This window comes from Tiliqua scincoides, chromosome 13 (assembly GCF_035046505.1).
Source record: "Tiliqua scincoides isolate rTilSci1 chromosome 13, rTilSci1.hap2, whole genome shotgun sequence".
Lineage (NCBI taxonomy): Eukaryota > Metazoa > Chordata > Lepidosauria > Squamata > Scincidae > Tiliqua > Tiliqua scincoides.
Window position 1 is genome coordinate 4,117,247 of NC_089833.1, and position 15,631 is coordinate 4,132,877.

At 44.8% G+C, this 15,631-nt stretch overlaps 1 pseudogene; it reads left to right on the forward strand.

Annotated features, from left to right (window-relative positions):
• The first annotated feature begins 2,979 nt into the window (after positions 1 to 2,979).
• LOC136633972 (5S ribosomal RNA) lies at positions 2,980 to 3,096 on the forward strand (annotated as a pseudogene).
• The last annotated feature ends 12,535 nt before the right edge of the window (positions 3,097 to 15,631 follow it).

The following is a 15,631-nucleotide window of genomic DNA, read 5'->3' on the forward strand; positions in this document are numbered from 1 at the left end:
GTGGGAGCTCCAGATTAAAGTTCCAGATAACTATTTCTTTCCAAAACCAACTGCAGTGGAAGGTGGTGGATTGTGGCCACAGTGTAAGAGGTGTGATATCTAGTATCTAACCCTTTCCACCATGCTATGGCCCTGAACAAATTGCCCCTCCTTCCCCAAATGCTTTCAGCCATGGAGGGAAAAATTTATGGACAATTCGTCAGTTTTCCCCTTGGTGGCTAACAGCAGCTTCAGGGGGTGATTTCAGTTGAGGGACTGGCACAGGGGAAAGGGTAAAGCCCCCTCCCCAACAACTGTGCTCCTGATAGAAATCATTCCATTCCCCTGGATGCTTTATGATAACGAAAAAGATGTTGGTAGTTCTGATCATGAAACATTCACAAGGGAGAAGATGTAGTGGAGGAACACCTGCTTTTGCATTCAGAAGGTCTCTGGTTCAATCATTGGCAGCATTTTCAGGAAGGGCAGAGAAAAATTCCTGGATGAAATCCTGGAAAGCAGCTGCCAGTTTGTGCCAACAGTATTGAGTTGGATAAACCAAAGGTCTGACTCCGTATCAGGCAGCTTTCCATGTTCATATCTCTTTCAGTTCAAACATCTGGGCTTAAATCCATAGGTCTTCATCTCATGTCTAGAAGAGAGACACATCATGTCTAGTTTGGTCTCCAGTCGTACAGAGCCTGTGTTCATGCACGCTGACTGCTTAGATACTCTCTCGGCCCAATTGGTACCTTGCACAAATAGGATTCTTCCTCAGTGGTGTCACTAGGCTGGTGCAGGAGGCCAGCGTGTCAACCACAAGATGGACCTCCTCCCATGCAATGGGCGGGACAGCACCCCAGGCAGTGGGCACGGTGATGCCCTATTGCCCCGCCTCAGCTGATTTTTTGGCTTTAACTTTTGATAGAATAGAGATATTTCAACACAGTCTGTTTCACTGCATTCTACATGAAATCATGCATTGAATGATATATAACATGATGGTGTTATTTGAAAATAACAAGATTTTACAAATTTTGGCCAGCAGTGGTAAATGATAAATTTGACCTGTAAGGTGAGAATTGTTATGCCCATATTGCAGATGGGGAAGACTGAGGCTTGCCTGATGCCACCAAGGAGGTTGTGGGCAAAAGGAAAGACATGAAGGAGGAAAGTCCCATTTCATAACTTTCTCTCTTTACAGCTATCCAGACAGAGACGGATGATCTGTATGGCTATAATTCAATCCCCACCATTCCTCAAAAGAACTGAGCTTAGCATACACGAGGTGAGAACTGAGGTTAGCATACACAGTTCTCTTCCGCCATGTTATCCTCCCAGCTAACCTTTGGTAACCTGAGAGAAAGTGACTGGCCCAAACCCACTCGGTGAGCTTTGTGATGAAGTAGGGATGTCAGCAGCATCTCCCTGTTCCTAGTCCAACACTCTTGCCACAATGTCACATCAGCTACCTCACCAGTAATTAATCTGTGGAACTCCTTGCCACATGATGTCTGGCCTAGATGCTTTTAAAAGAGGATTGAACAGATTTAAGAGGCACTTTTTCAAGTGGGTGCTCCTCTTTTTTTTTAGCAGGGGGAGAGTAACTGGCCCACCTCACCCCAGCAGCGCCTGTTCTAGTGGCTGCCTGCCTGCTGGTGTTCTTTTGCATCTTTTTAGATTGTGAGCCCTTTTGGGACAGGGAGCCATTTAGTTATTTGATTTTTCTCTGTAAACCACTTTGTGAACTTTTAGTTGAAAAGCGGTATATAAATACTGTTAATAATAATAATAATAATAATAATAATAATAATAATAATAATAATAATAATAATAATAATAATTATTATTATTATTATTATTATTATTATTATTATTATTATTATTATTATTATTTCTGGAAGAAAGGTCCATTTAGGTTACAAGCCATTTAGGTTACAAGGCATCTGGTGGGCCACTGTGAGATATAGGAAGCTGGATTAGATGGGCCCTTGGCCTGATCCAACAGGGTTCTTCTAATGTTTTTATGTTCAGCGTGCAGCAGAAACCCCAGACCGGCATCTGGAAAACCTAGCCAGGGGAAGGAGGCCTTCTCACGACAGCCCTCCCTGGGAGGGATGCTCTGTTTGTACTCCAATATGCGGATGATTAGTTCCAGTGACGCAGCCAGGGAAAGCTGCCCACCCGGAGCGAGAGCCCAGCTCTCCGGAGCGGCCCCTGTGTGTGTGAAAAGGGCCAGCTGCCTGGCCTGATGTTCAGCTGTCCTTACACTTTTATTAGGATTTTGTCCGGGAAGCCAGCTTTGGAGGGCAGCAAGCAGATGGCGAGGGAGATAATGCGTCCCCCTCACTTTGATAAATATGGCCCAACTCAGTGACTGATTAAAAGATTAATTTGTTAGGGAGTTTGGAGATGGGGAGGGGCAGAGAAGAAAGAAGAATCAGGATCTTGGCTTGGTACTTTTCCAGTTGGTACACCTGGCAGAAATGCACACAAATGGGCCTGAGGATAGTCCCACCCCCTCCTCACTGCAATTAAAGATTCTCTTCTGAACTCTCTGTAGTGAACTCTCCGTAGTCACCTTCTACATCTTCGTTTAATTCCTAATAGCTGGAGTAGGGTACTGGGTACAAGCTGTCAATCAGGACTTCCCCAATTTGAGCCTGGACTCTTCCATGAGTTCACTAGCAGTGCAGTCCTACGCATGTCTACTCAAAAGTAAATCCCACTGAGTTTAATAGAACATATTCCCAAGTACATGCGTACAGGATTGCAGCTTGGGTGACCTTACTGGGCAAGCACTCCCTCCCAGCCTCAACCTTTGCACACTGCTCTATATTATAGACATGCAAAAGTTTCATTATTATGTGCAGAGGCCAAACTGGATATAAAGTGAGATTTCTGTGATTGGAGCTCCTGGCTTTTTTTCTTTTTCTTTTTCACAAACAAGGCATGGCCCCCCTCAGTTTGGATTGGGGGCATAATGTGGGAAAAGAGAGGGTTTAAAACTGTTACCCTGCACATGCTGGATCTCATCTGATCTCGGAAGCTAAGCAGGGTCAGGCCTGGTTAGTACTTGGATGGGAGACTGCCTGGGAATACCAGGTGCTGTAGGCTTATACCATAGTCTTTCCATGCCCTATCTTGTCTGATCTCGGAAGCTAAGCAGGGTCAGGCCTGGTTAGTACTTGGATAGGAGACTGCCTGGGAATACTGGGTGCTGTAGGCTTATACCAGAGTCTTTCGAGACTGAAGGTTGCCAACCAAATCTTCCTCTCTCTGCCAGTTCCACTTCCCTGAAGTGCTCATTAGCTGTGGGGTGGGGGTGGGGAATGTATAAGCACAAACAGGGCTGGCCCATCCATGAGACTGATGAAGGTGGTTGCCATGAACAGCAGCTTAATGGAGGCACACACCTCCATCAGCTCACTTGCCTCCACTAACCATCTCCCATCCCTCTACTCCCTGGTTTGGAAAAGGAAGAGTGTCTCAGGGCACTCAAGCTCACCACTCTCCTCTTCACCATACGTGTTTCTGTCCCAAACCCCTCTTCCTTTTCCAAGCCAGGCAGCAGAAGGAGCAGAGCCTGGTGCATCACCAAAAAATGGGTGTGGATAGTGTTTGGCACACAAACTGTGCACAAATGTTCCCCTCTGCAGTTAATAGCAGCTTCATGGATTGAGGCTGCAGTATGGGGGATTCCATGTTGTGTCCCCAAACCAAATTGCTCCTCCCACACAGCTTTTCCTTTAAACAAGAACAAAAGATGGCGTTCTAATCATGGAATGTCCATGTTGCATCTCGTTTAGCCCTGGGACAACTGCAGACCGGCCTTACTGATTACTAGATCTTCCCTTTTTAATTTGAAGTTTTGCTACACTATGGTGAAGGCACACTGTGCATGCTCAAAGCATCAAATTAATTCTGGGATTGACACATCTGCAACTTGCCATAGCTTTTCACTGCATCTCCTGCTGCTTTACCCATTTTACCCCTGTGCATTCCTAAAACACTGGCCCAAATAATAATCTTGATGTGATTGCACATATGATAGCATAAAAAATGTTTGTGTGTGATTATTTATTGGCACACACATGAGCTTTTGCTGATGAGCTCCACCACACAAGACTCATGATACAATTGTACATACAAGCACATCAAAATGGCTTTTTTTGGTGGTGTTTTATCAGCACATTCAAGCACACAGATAATAAAATTTCAGCTGGTGAACCCATCAGAAAATGAACTTTTTAAAAACTCTGTAAAGCACCATGTACATGGATGGAATAACAATAATTGGATAAATGCATGAAAAAAATCTCAATGTATCAAGTTTGCTTTTTTGCCGTGTTTTATCAGTGCTTACTTTTGCATTGGTAATGCTGAGGGGTGAAAAGACATGGACAGAGGAACTGAAGGAAATAAAAGTTGTGGCAAACTGTATACACAGCACTTGGTACTAAAATATAGACATTTTTAAAAAAGATATACTGGAAGATTCTTGATACACTGATTCCATTTTGGAAATTAAGCAACATAATCCATAATTCCAAAATGTGGGGAGAAATTAGGATGAGGAAAATAGTGTTCTTTTGACCTGATGATTACATCCCATTGTCCTTTGATTGTCTCTGATATGGAAAGGAAATAGATTTTTTTCCCCAACTGTGTGTTGCTGTTAATAGATTATTGACATTATTTATATAGTCTCATCAATGAATAAAGGCAGAATTCTAACTTGCGCTGGAACAGCCAGGATGACTGGTCTGTGCTGTATCCAGCACAAGGCAGGGGTCGGCTGGAGTGCAACTCAGAGTAAGGGGATATTGATCCCCTTACTCTTTGTCATGCGCCAGCCACTCCTACAGGGCTACTTGTATCTGTGCCACTGAAATCACTGATGCAAATCCAAGCAGCCCAGGCTGGTTCTTGGTAAATGGGGACAGTTGAAGTATGTGCTAAGCAGGGTCAGGCCTGGTTAGTACTTGGATGGGAGACCGCCTGGGAATACCGCGTGCTGTAGGCTTATACCATAGTCTTTCGAGACTGAAGGTTGCCAACCAGTGTAATGCCAGGCTGACCAGGAAGGGTGTAGGATCTGGCTGAAGTTGCCAAGGCCATTTCTACCCCCCCAAGTCCTGGTTTGCCCACTGGCCTGCCCTCCCCTGCCCCAAAACACCCTCATTCCGCCCTCCCTCTCCAACCTCCCATGCCGGCCTGCCTCAACTGGCACAAACTCACCATGGCCAGGTCTGGATTCGGCACAGCGAGGCTGGCATGCGCCCACACACTGGCCTACCTGACTCCTGAGGTGGCACGAACATGCTTTACAGAACGTTTGCAAGACCTGGAAGCTGGCGCAAGGGATTTGCACCCGTTCCAAGGTAATTTTGGTTTGCTCTGTAAGACACTTTACACAGAGTGAGAGGACAGGCCCCTGCCCCAATGAGCTTACAAACTCAAGGGAAAAAAGAGGAAGGAAATGCAGGCAAGGGTAAGCAAAGGAAGAGCAAACAATTGTCTCTGTTGATGGTGCTTAAACTTAGTTACAGCAGGGGAAGCGGGCTAAGTAATTGTACCAAAGGCTTTGTGGAAAAGATGGGTTTTAAGATGCATTACTGCTTTCATAGCAACAAATTCTCTAATTCTAATTGATTGGAGAAAATTTTAAGTAACAGTTCCCCCCAGGAGATTTTGTTCATGAGACCCATATGGTGTGAATTGTTGGCACAGTGTCATTAAAAGCCTGCCAGTGGCCACAGTGAATGGGTGCAGGGAGCAGTGTCAGATTTCTGCCAAGGACCCAGGCCAACTGGAGATGGGGAGCATGGGGGAGAGAAATGCTGTGTAGATGGTGTACAATGGGGAGAGCGCCCTTCTCCCCCCCCTTTTCTGCCTGGAATGTTTGTTGCCTTTGTGTCACTTTGGAGCTTCAGTGAAATCAGCTTTGCAAAATTATCACGACTCTGCACAGCTCATTCTGCCAGCTTCTAGCAGGATGAGGATCAAGCAAATGAGATTTTAAGCGCCTGTCAAAATTGGAAGCTTCTCTTTCTTGAGTAGTGGGGGGAGGGGGATGGTGAGAAAAGCCAGTGGGGCAGAACTGGGCACAGCTGAACTCACTTGCTTATGCAGTCCAACTCCTGAACCAGACAAGCAGATGGTCCTGCAGATAGAGGCAACAGTAGGCTTGTTGGGACCCTGAGCTGGTCTGAGACCTCCCGGTGCCTGAGATGGGGTTCCAAATACCATCCTCACCAGTGGCATAGCTAATGAAAGTGTAGCCCAGTGCAGAGTGCAAAGTTTTGTCCCAGAAATGTTGTCACTTCTGAAAGTGATGTCACACCGAGAGTGAAAAATGGGGTAATGGCATAGCTAAGACATATATTCTCCTGAGTCAAAGAAGATTTTGTAGCCCTCTCCCCACGACGAAATCAAATTTAGTTTATTAAGTAAATAAGTAGTTTTCTAGTTAGTTGGCAATATCTTTTGATAGAATACAGACATTTCAGCACAGTTTGTTTCATTGCATACAGCATTAAATTACCTTTCCAATGATATATAACATGATGGTATTATTTGTACATATCAAGGTTTTCACAATTTTGGCCAATAGTGTCAAGCTCAGCTTGTTGCCCTGTGCAGTTGCTACCACCTGTACTCCCTTAGCTATGCCACCGACTCTCACCTACCCGCTGGTCCACCAAACACCTTTACAACCCACACCACCCACTCCCTGCTGGTGGACCAAACACCTTCACCATCCACTCCTACCACCCTCTTCACCACCAGCTCCTTGAATGTGTAAATAAAGAGGGGGCGGAGCAGAAGAGGAAATTTGGAGGAGAGGGAATTGGGTGGAGACACTGTAGCCAACCACTCCCCTGTCCTCCAAGCTTCTTTTTCAACTCTGTTCTTCTCTTCCTTTTTGCTACTAGGGAGAGGGAGGAGTAGTGTAGGCAAGAAAGAGGACAGAGGCGGTGTCCCTCTGTAACCCACAGGGACTGTCTCAGTCTTTCTCATGGATGGGCCAGCCTCATTAAGATTTCATCACGTTCACAACAGAGCAAGCAAAGAGCAAGCACTTTCAGAACCATCCCTTGCACCTGAAAATTCAATTTTGCCTTTCCTTAGAGCTTGGAAGATGTATTGATGTAACAGACACCTTTACACTTGCGTAACGGTCCTTTTTGCACATATTCCAAGATTTGTCTTCTAGGGACCCTGGGGTGGGGACTGCATTATCAAGAACGGCAAGTTACGTTACAACATTTGAGCAAGACATTCCCTGGAGACAGCAACAGAGACAAAACAGGCACAGTGATTTTCTAGGGACGAGGACCAGAAAATAGAGACTGCTCCAGGTAAATATAGACAGTTGGAGCATATACAGTATCTTGGTAAAGGCAGCCTATTGCAACTCTGCTTCACCTAACGTTCTGAGTTTGTCTCCAAGCAGTAGTAGTAGTAAGTAGTAGTAACTTTATTGTCATTGTGCTACAGCACAACGAAATTTATGCACCTTTGAGATACAAGCATAAATATATACTACAATTCCAACAATCACACTCTACACACTCACCCACACATTCTATACAACGTCCATCATAATATAAAAAACAGTATAACAGACCATAATGGCAAGGAGCATGGGTAACAACTATATTGCCTTATTCAACGTAATTATGGCTGTGGGATAAAGACTGTTCAGGAATCGTGTGGTGCTGCTCTAATAGTTCTGTATCGTCGACCTGAAGGTAACAGTTCAAAGAATTTATGAGCCGGATGGAAGGGGTCTCTCAGAATACTATGTGACTTCTGCAGACCTTGAGATGTATAGATGTCCTGCAAAGCTGGTAGATGAAGGCTGATGATGTGCTCAAGTCATCTCAAGTTTAGTTTCTTTTGCAGAAAAACATGGGTAATGAACTCCGCTGGGGGTGAGATGGAAATGGAGCGGCCTTATAGTGAGTCAAACAGCTGACTTGTCTGCCCTGGTATTCTACCCTCTGGCTGGCAGCAGCCATCCAGGGTCCCAGGCAGGGGTCTCTCCCATCCCCTGCTACTACCTGGCCCTATGCTGGAAATGCCTCCAGGTACAGAATCTGGGTCCTTCTGGCTACAAAGTTTGTGCTCTCCCACTGAGCAATGACCTCCCCAAATTATTATTCCCACACAAACAAAAAGCAAACTTTTCTGAGCATAAACATGACATGAGGCACTAATTGTAATTATAAAATAAATGGGCTTCAGCTCTGAACTTTGGAAAACGTGACCCTAATTGACTCAAGCAAGCAAGCCAATGCACACCATCCAGGGGAAGGTCACAGTCCCATCCACTCAGTCCTGTCTCTCACCCATTAACTAATCTGACTTGAAGGAAAACAGCCTTTCAGACACCAATCCATCCCAAAGCACAAGCAAATCCCATCTCCCCAGTCATCATAAGGGTTCATTTTTCCCTGCCCATCACCCCTAAGAGTCAGTTTTCTGATCCTTAAATGATGTGGTTACTCAGTGTAACCTAGATTGCCAGTCTAGACGGTCCAGGTATTGGGGTTTAGCATTCAATTCTTTTAATAACCTGCTTCTGTTAATAAGTTTATAACCCATAAAATCCTGGAGGCTGGGGAGCTGGCTGGGGGGTGGCAATCCGTGAAGGGATTTAGCAAAGGAGGGAGACAGATAATACTGTTAACCCTTAATGTATCTGGCTTGCTGATGGAGTTTGAAGCAAATGGTTTTAACAAGGAGCCCCCTCCCCCTTAATATTACTGAATTGGACACAGAGTTGTAGTTATTCGACTCATTCTCCTGAATGGGGTTTATTCAGAGCATGTGTGCATCAGTGACATAGCTAGAGGGGGGTGCAAAGTGCTACATTTTGCAAGGAGCCTCACCACAGTACTGCAAGTACCTTAGTTTTATTTCCAGATAGAGAGCATCTTTAATTTGGGGGAAAGTTTTCTAAGTTGCTATCCCAGTGCTATTCCATATCCTTTTCTGGCACAGCTTGACCAACAGCACTTAGAGAATGTCCTCTAGAACAGTGTTTCTCAAATTGCGGGTCAGGATCCACTAGGTGGGTCATGAGCCAATTTTAGGTGGGTTCACATTCATTTCAATGTGCATATTTTTTAGTATATTAGACTTGATGCTACATCATGGTCTGTGGCCACATTTGGGGAAATGTTACAGATCTGCACTTTTAACAGGTTACTATGTATATGCTTTTGACAATGACAGTTAGCGGGGCTTACTCCTGCGTGTGGATAGGATTGCAGCCTTTGAGATGTTTGTGGTATTTTTTTAAACAGATCAGCAACACCTTGGGAGGGCTAGGAGGGTTCTTCTTTATTTTAAATAAATTTTTTAACATACTTATTGTAAACTTTGAATTTACTTTCTTCATTAGGCAATTGATTTGATTTTGTCGTATGGGGTGTTAAAAATTTTCCTGCTTGATGATGTCACTTCCAGCCATGACATCACTTTCAGGTTAATGACATCACTTACGGTGGGTCCCAACAGACTGTCATTCTCAAAAGTGGGTCCCAGTGCTAAAACGTTTGATATCCACTGCAAATATGCTTACATCCACACATCCCTGCAGTGTATGGAAGAGGAGAAACAGCTCTGCCCATATTTTGGAAATCAGGTTTCCTGGTCTTATTTCTGCTAATAAGGCCAGCCAACCAACCCAACGCAACCAACGCATTAGAAACACATGAAGCTGCTTTCTCCTGAGTCAGGCCATTGGTCCATCTGGTTCAGTCAGCATTGACTGTCAGCAGATTCCAGTATTCCAGGCAAGGGTCTTTTCCAGCCCTATCTGGAGATGCTGCCAGGGACTCACAGCCCAACCCTATGCATGTCTACTCAGAAGTAAGTCCCATTTGAGTCAATGGGACTTACTTCCAGGAAAGTGTGGATAGGATTGGGCTGTGAACCTGGAACCTTCTGCCTGCAAAGCAGCTACAGCCCCTCCTCAAATATACTTTTCCCTGACGCAAAAGAGGCCTAGCACAGGACACGCGGATGGTCGAGTCACTCAGTGGAGCACTGAGACTTAAAAAAATAAACCTACTTGTAGCATCTGAATATGATACAGTGGCATTCAATTCAACTGGATCGCTACTCAGTACATCTGGTGATTTGTGCTGGAAACAGCTGCTTGTGCCGTGCTTTTTCTTATAGGCTCTTTATCCCACTTGCAAACATGGCTGCTAAATGCAAACATTATAGAGCTGCCGTAGCCTGAGTTTGACCTTTCATTCATCACATGCTGTCGTAAGGAAAATAAATACAGTCAGTTATTGTTATCCGCTAGAGTTCGGTTCTTGGAAAACCTAGTGGATACTGAATTAGCAAATACGGAATCATTGAGCCTATGGGGGGAAATGGGGTTGGATTCCAGGGGACTCCCTTCATCATACACTCTATGAACTTTATGAACCTGAATCTTAACTTGAAGTCTATAGGGCTGGGTGATAACGAGGGTTCATCAATATCTCCAACATCTGATGCTTCCCCCTCATGCTAGATATCCCTCGATATTGAAGGATATCGAAGGCTGAAGGATACTTTTTACAAGTGCCGCCGCCTAGGGAGGTACATGGGGCGGCTGCAAGAAATAGGGCCTTCTCAGTAGTGGCACCAACGCTATGGAACTCCCTTCCCCTTGACTTAAGAATGGCTCCCTCTCTTGAGACCTTTCGGCAAGGCCTGAAGACCCTTCTGTTTAAACAGGCCTTCTGAGTTCTTGGACTTTTAACATCTTTTTAACATCTTTTAATATTTTTTACAGGCCTGATTCTTTTATGACTTGCTGCTGCTCTATGCTCTTTCTACCTATTTTTTTACTCTGACTGCTGTTTTTAGTATGTGTTAATATGTTTTTATTTGTTTTTAAATTGTTTTTAATATGTTGTAAGCCGCCTTGAGTCCCTTCGGGGAGAAAGGCGGGGTAGAAATAAAGTTATTATTATTATTATTATTATTATTATTATTATTATTATTATTATTATTATTATTATTATTATTATATTGAAGGCTGAAGGATATCGAAGGTTGAAGGTTGCTAGGCCAACAGTGAGGCCTCAGAGATCAGCAGTGGGGAGGGGGTTGCTTCACCCATCCTCCTCCCCCACCTGTCTCTTGGCTCTTTCCCTGGGCTTGGCCCAGCTTCAGGGCAGCCATTAAGTAGCCTTCCAGAGAACTCTCATCATCTCCAGGGTTGTGAAGGTTCAGCTGGAGTCCCCAATATGGTACCCAGGATGGTAGGGCAAGTCTGAAACCAGACGCAGTGTCCAATGATTCTCCTCCTGCCAATACCAGTGCCCATTTGACGCAGAAAATTGACCCAATCCAGAGAGTATTAGCAGATAATGAGAACGTAGCCTCAGATAACGAGAAATAGGTGACAGTTCTGTTTCTCACAAATAAGCAAATTAGCAGACACTGAATTCTCATATAAAGAGAACTGATTGTACTTTTGTTCCATTCTTTGTTCTGGAAATTCTTGTAATCTGCTGTGCAGAAGGTAATTCCGGTGATCGGAACTGGGTTGATGGTCAAAATGTTGTGGATCCAACCAGATCCACACACTTTGCCTGTTGCCATATTTAGTTGGTGCACTGCCTGAAGAAATCCAGCTGACCGTTTTTACAATAGACTGATGTATGCACTGTTGCCATGCTCACATGCAGTGGCGTAGCTAGAGGGGGTGCAAAGCACTAAATTTTGCAGGGTGCCTCACTGCAGAGTGCAGGCAGCCCCTCCCCCTCCACTTTGGAGCCATTCCGGGTGGTGAGAACAAAATGGAGCCATTTGCCTTAAAAATCTCCACCAACAAAACCTAACAACTGATAACAGCTACAGGGGAATGGAACTTCTCCCCCTGAATCACAAGTCAAAAAATAGACCCTCCTGCCCCTTCCTTCTGAACCTTCCTTCTGAACCTCCTTGCTCCTGCCCCTTCCTTCTGAACTACTTGGTCTATTTTAATGACTTTGCTTCTCTTGGATAATTTGTAAGTAATGTTCTTACTGATTCTGAAGCATCTGGTGTGGCTATCCCTGTGACTCACCACCTTCTAGCACAGTGGTTCCCAAACTGTGTGTGGGGACCCATTGATGGGTCACAATCTGATTGTTGGTGTGTTCCCCAGAGGATGCTGGAAAGGTCAGATAATCAATTGCCTCAAGCCCTGAGGCTATCAAAAATCAGATACTGCAGCTACTAATTACCCTGCAAAGAGCTCAGCTCCTGTAGTTTGCAAGCATGTGTAAATATAGGGAGCTAACTGAAGGTCTTTTTTCTGGTTATTATTATAAATAAATAAATAAATAGAATATTATTTCTTTTTAGATCTCCATTTTTAAAGTCTGGTAAAACCAGGTGGGCCCTGACAGAGTGTTGTTTATAAAAGTGGGTCCCGGCGCTAAAAGTTTGGTAACCACTGTACTAACAGTTCAAGAATGGTGCACTTTTTTTGCAATGGGAACTCTATATCCAAAAGTTGTATATACAAATTTATTATAATATAGTTAAACTTTATTATTTAGTATATGTTTATTAACAGTATATTTACCCCACCTTTCTCCCTGCGGGGACCCAAGTCAAGGCTTATAATCTAATGACTGTAGAAGCTGCAGCACATTAGGTATGGAAGTCTTTTCTTGGTGGCTGGACAATGTTTCTGGCTACCTGAATGACCCTATCAGTGGCTGCAGTTTTGTTTCCTATTTCTCCTTCAGACTTTAAGCCATTTCTGCCCAACACTGCATATATGCAACAGGGATCAAATGTGTACACCTGTGGGCCGGGCAAAAATGGGTTTTAATATACTGTTGGTCAGCTCTGTGCAAGAGTTGAGTGTTAAGTTACCAACTGCATTGGTAACTCTTCTCTCTCCACCTCTAGTTTAGCCCTATGTTGCTACATCAGTCGTGGAAGGTGCTTCCTTCTGAACACAGCCTGGAATGACAGCAAGTCTTTAGTGTCACCCTTTGTTTTGTCCACAAAATGCCATCTTGTACCCACAGAGCTGATGCAAGGCCGACTCACCTCCGCTGTGAGACAGTGGCCTTTCTCCCCCGTTGCTATGGCTACAGCCATTTTGCATCATCCCACTCTCTAATCATCCTATTCCAGCACACAGTGGGCCGTTGATCAGATTAGGTGGTCGACTCAGCAGCAGAGGGATGACATGATGTGGCTGTTTGGCAGCTGGGGATTTAACCCTCTTTGGGAGACGGACAGAGAGGAGGAAGGGAGAAAGGAGGATCTGGCACGAATGCCATCCAAATATTGATTCTTCCAAAACTTGCAAAGAGCCAGGAATGCCACGGAGGGAGTGAAGAAAAGGGCAGCACCCCCAGTGCCTCAGTCCATATGTGATTGTTCTTCTCTAGTGCATCTACACCAGCTGCTAACTCAGGGCCCAATCCTATTCAATTTTCCAGCACTGGTGCAGCTGTGCCAATGGGGCATGTGCTGAATCCTGCACTGGTGGGGGGGGGGGGAGAGGTAATCATGGAGGCCTCCTCCAGGTAACATTTATTCCCTTTCCTTTAAGCTGCAATGCGGCTGCACTGGCACTGGAAAGTTGGGTAGGATTGGGCCCTCAGTCATTCCACACTCAGCTTGGCTATTGTTATAGAGAGGGTTAAATCAAACCGTGGACTAGATCCATCAGCCAAAGTGGCAGTTCTCTTTGCTTTAGTGCAGGGGTGTCCAAACATTTTGGCAGGAGGGCCACATCATCTCTCTGACACTGTGTCAGGGGCTGGGGGAAAAAAGAATTAATTCACATTAAAAATTTGAATAAATGTACATAATTGAATTTATTAGAGAGGGAAATTATATGAATGAATGAAGGTCTTGCAGTAGCTCAAGGCCTATAAAAGGCCTTGCACAAAGCAATGTTAGCGTTTCCTTCACTGCCACTGCTGCATCACAGACGTGAAACAGCAAGTAGTGGAGGGAGCCCTCGTCCCATAGCTCAGGTGAGAGGTTGAACAGTTGTCCTCAAGCTGAGAGCAGTTGCATTGGGCCAGCATGTACTCCAGCAAGTCTCTGGAGGGCCAGAGGCTAACTGGAGACTAGGAGCTCCCTGAGGGCCAGATTGGGAGCCCCCGAGGGCCACAAGTGGCCCCTGGGCTAGGGTTTGGGCACCCCTGTTTTAGTGGAAGGAAGGTTCCTGTTTTGGTAACCCTAAGTATGATGATCAGGAGCAGTCAGCAGTTGAATGGTGCTGTTAAGAGTCGTATTTGATGTGTATTGATGAATTAATTATAGGCTTGCTTTTAAGTCGATTTAAAATTGATGGCAAAAAAGTCCCCATCACCACCTTCACCTACTGGTGTCTTTTAAAGCTTGAACTAGTCTCCTTTTCAGAGGCTACAGAACCACCCACTGCCCTGGTGGTAGAAGGAGGAACCGGAGATACACCCCCCCTTTACTTTTATAATGATTTCCCATTGAACGAGTGCATGTGTAAGCCTCTTTGGGAGTCTGGTCAGCTAAACAGATAAATAAATTAAATTAAAAACATATCGAAGCAGTTTGCAACACACGTATGTGAATAAAACAACACAACAGGTGGAATCATCAACCAATACATCCAATGTTATATGAACACTTTTCTCATCCTCTGTCTTTATGCTGAAAATCTCTCCTCTATTCAAGGAAATACCACTTGTGGGGAGGGGGGTATTTTTTGGGCACAGTGATGGTGGAGAAAGTGTTTACTGTCCCACAGCGTGCTGTGTGTCTGTACCACATTGGGACTCTATGGCTATTTTGGGCTTCTGGTCCACTTCTTACTTTAAACCTTACTTTTCCTATTCTGGAGGAAAAATCCATTATGAGGTACAAGCCATGAGGTGTATGCGCAACCTCCTGATTTTAGAAAAGGGCTATGTCAGAATGTCAGATGCAGGGGAGGGCACCAGGATGAGGTCTCTTGTTGTCTGTGTGCTCCCTGGGGCATTTGGTGGGCTTCTGTGAGATACAGGAAGCTAGACTAGATGGGCCTATGGCCTGATCCAGCGGGGCTGTTCTTATGTTCTTATGTTAACCTACCTGCTAATGATAGATTGACGGTAATGTGTAGTTTGGCCCAAGGGTCAAAGCAAATGTGTCATTGGAACACTGTGATAAGTCCTTATGATTTTTTAAAAAACGGAACTGCTGCTGTGGGGTTATGTGGATTTGATTGGAGCAGTGGCACAGTGGGAGGGGGGGTCCTTGCTCGTTTTCCCATGGACTGTTTTTCTGATCAAAATCTGCCTCCCTGAACTCTTTTCCCCAAAGGGTAAAAGAGAGAAGAGGCTTCATATGGTCCTCATGAGTGGGAACTCTATTGGGGGCTATTTTGATTGTGAAAAGACTCTCAGTAGAGAAAGAGTTAAGCACTTTCTCTCCTGAATTGCTGTCTGAATCCAATTCGAAACCCCCTGCCCAGCTGTGTTTCATTTGAAAAAATCCTTTAAGATTCTAATCAAGGGGCTCACCCTGCTGTGTTGGCCCCAAGTTGCAAGAGATCTACTGACACTGTGACTTGTGACTGACGAGTCACATCTAACGCAAGCAAGGCAGGGTGGGAGAAGGGGAGGCCAAATCTCAACATGCATTAATTGTTGTGATC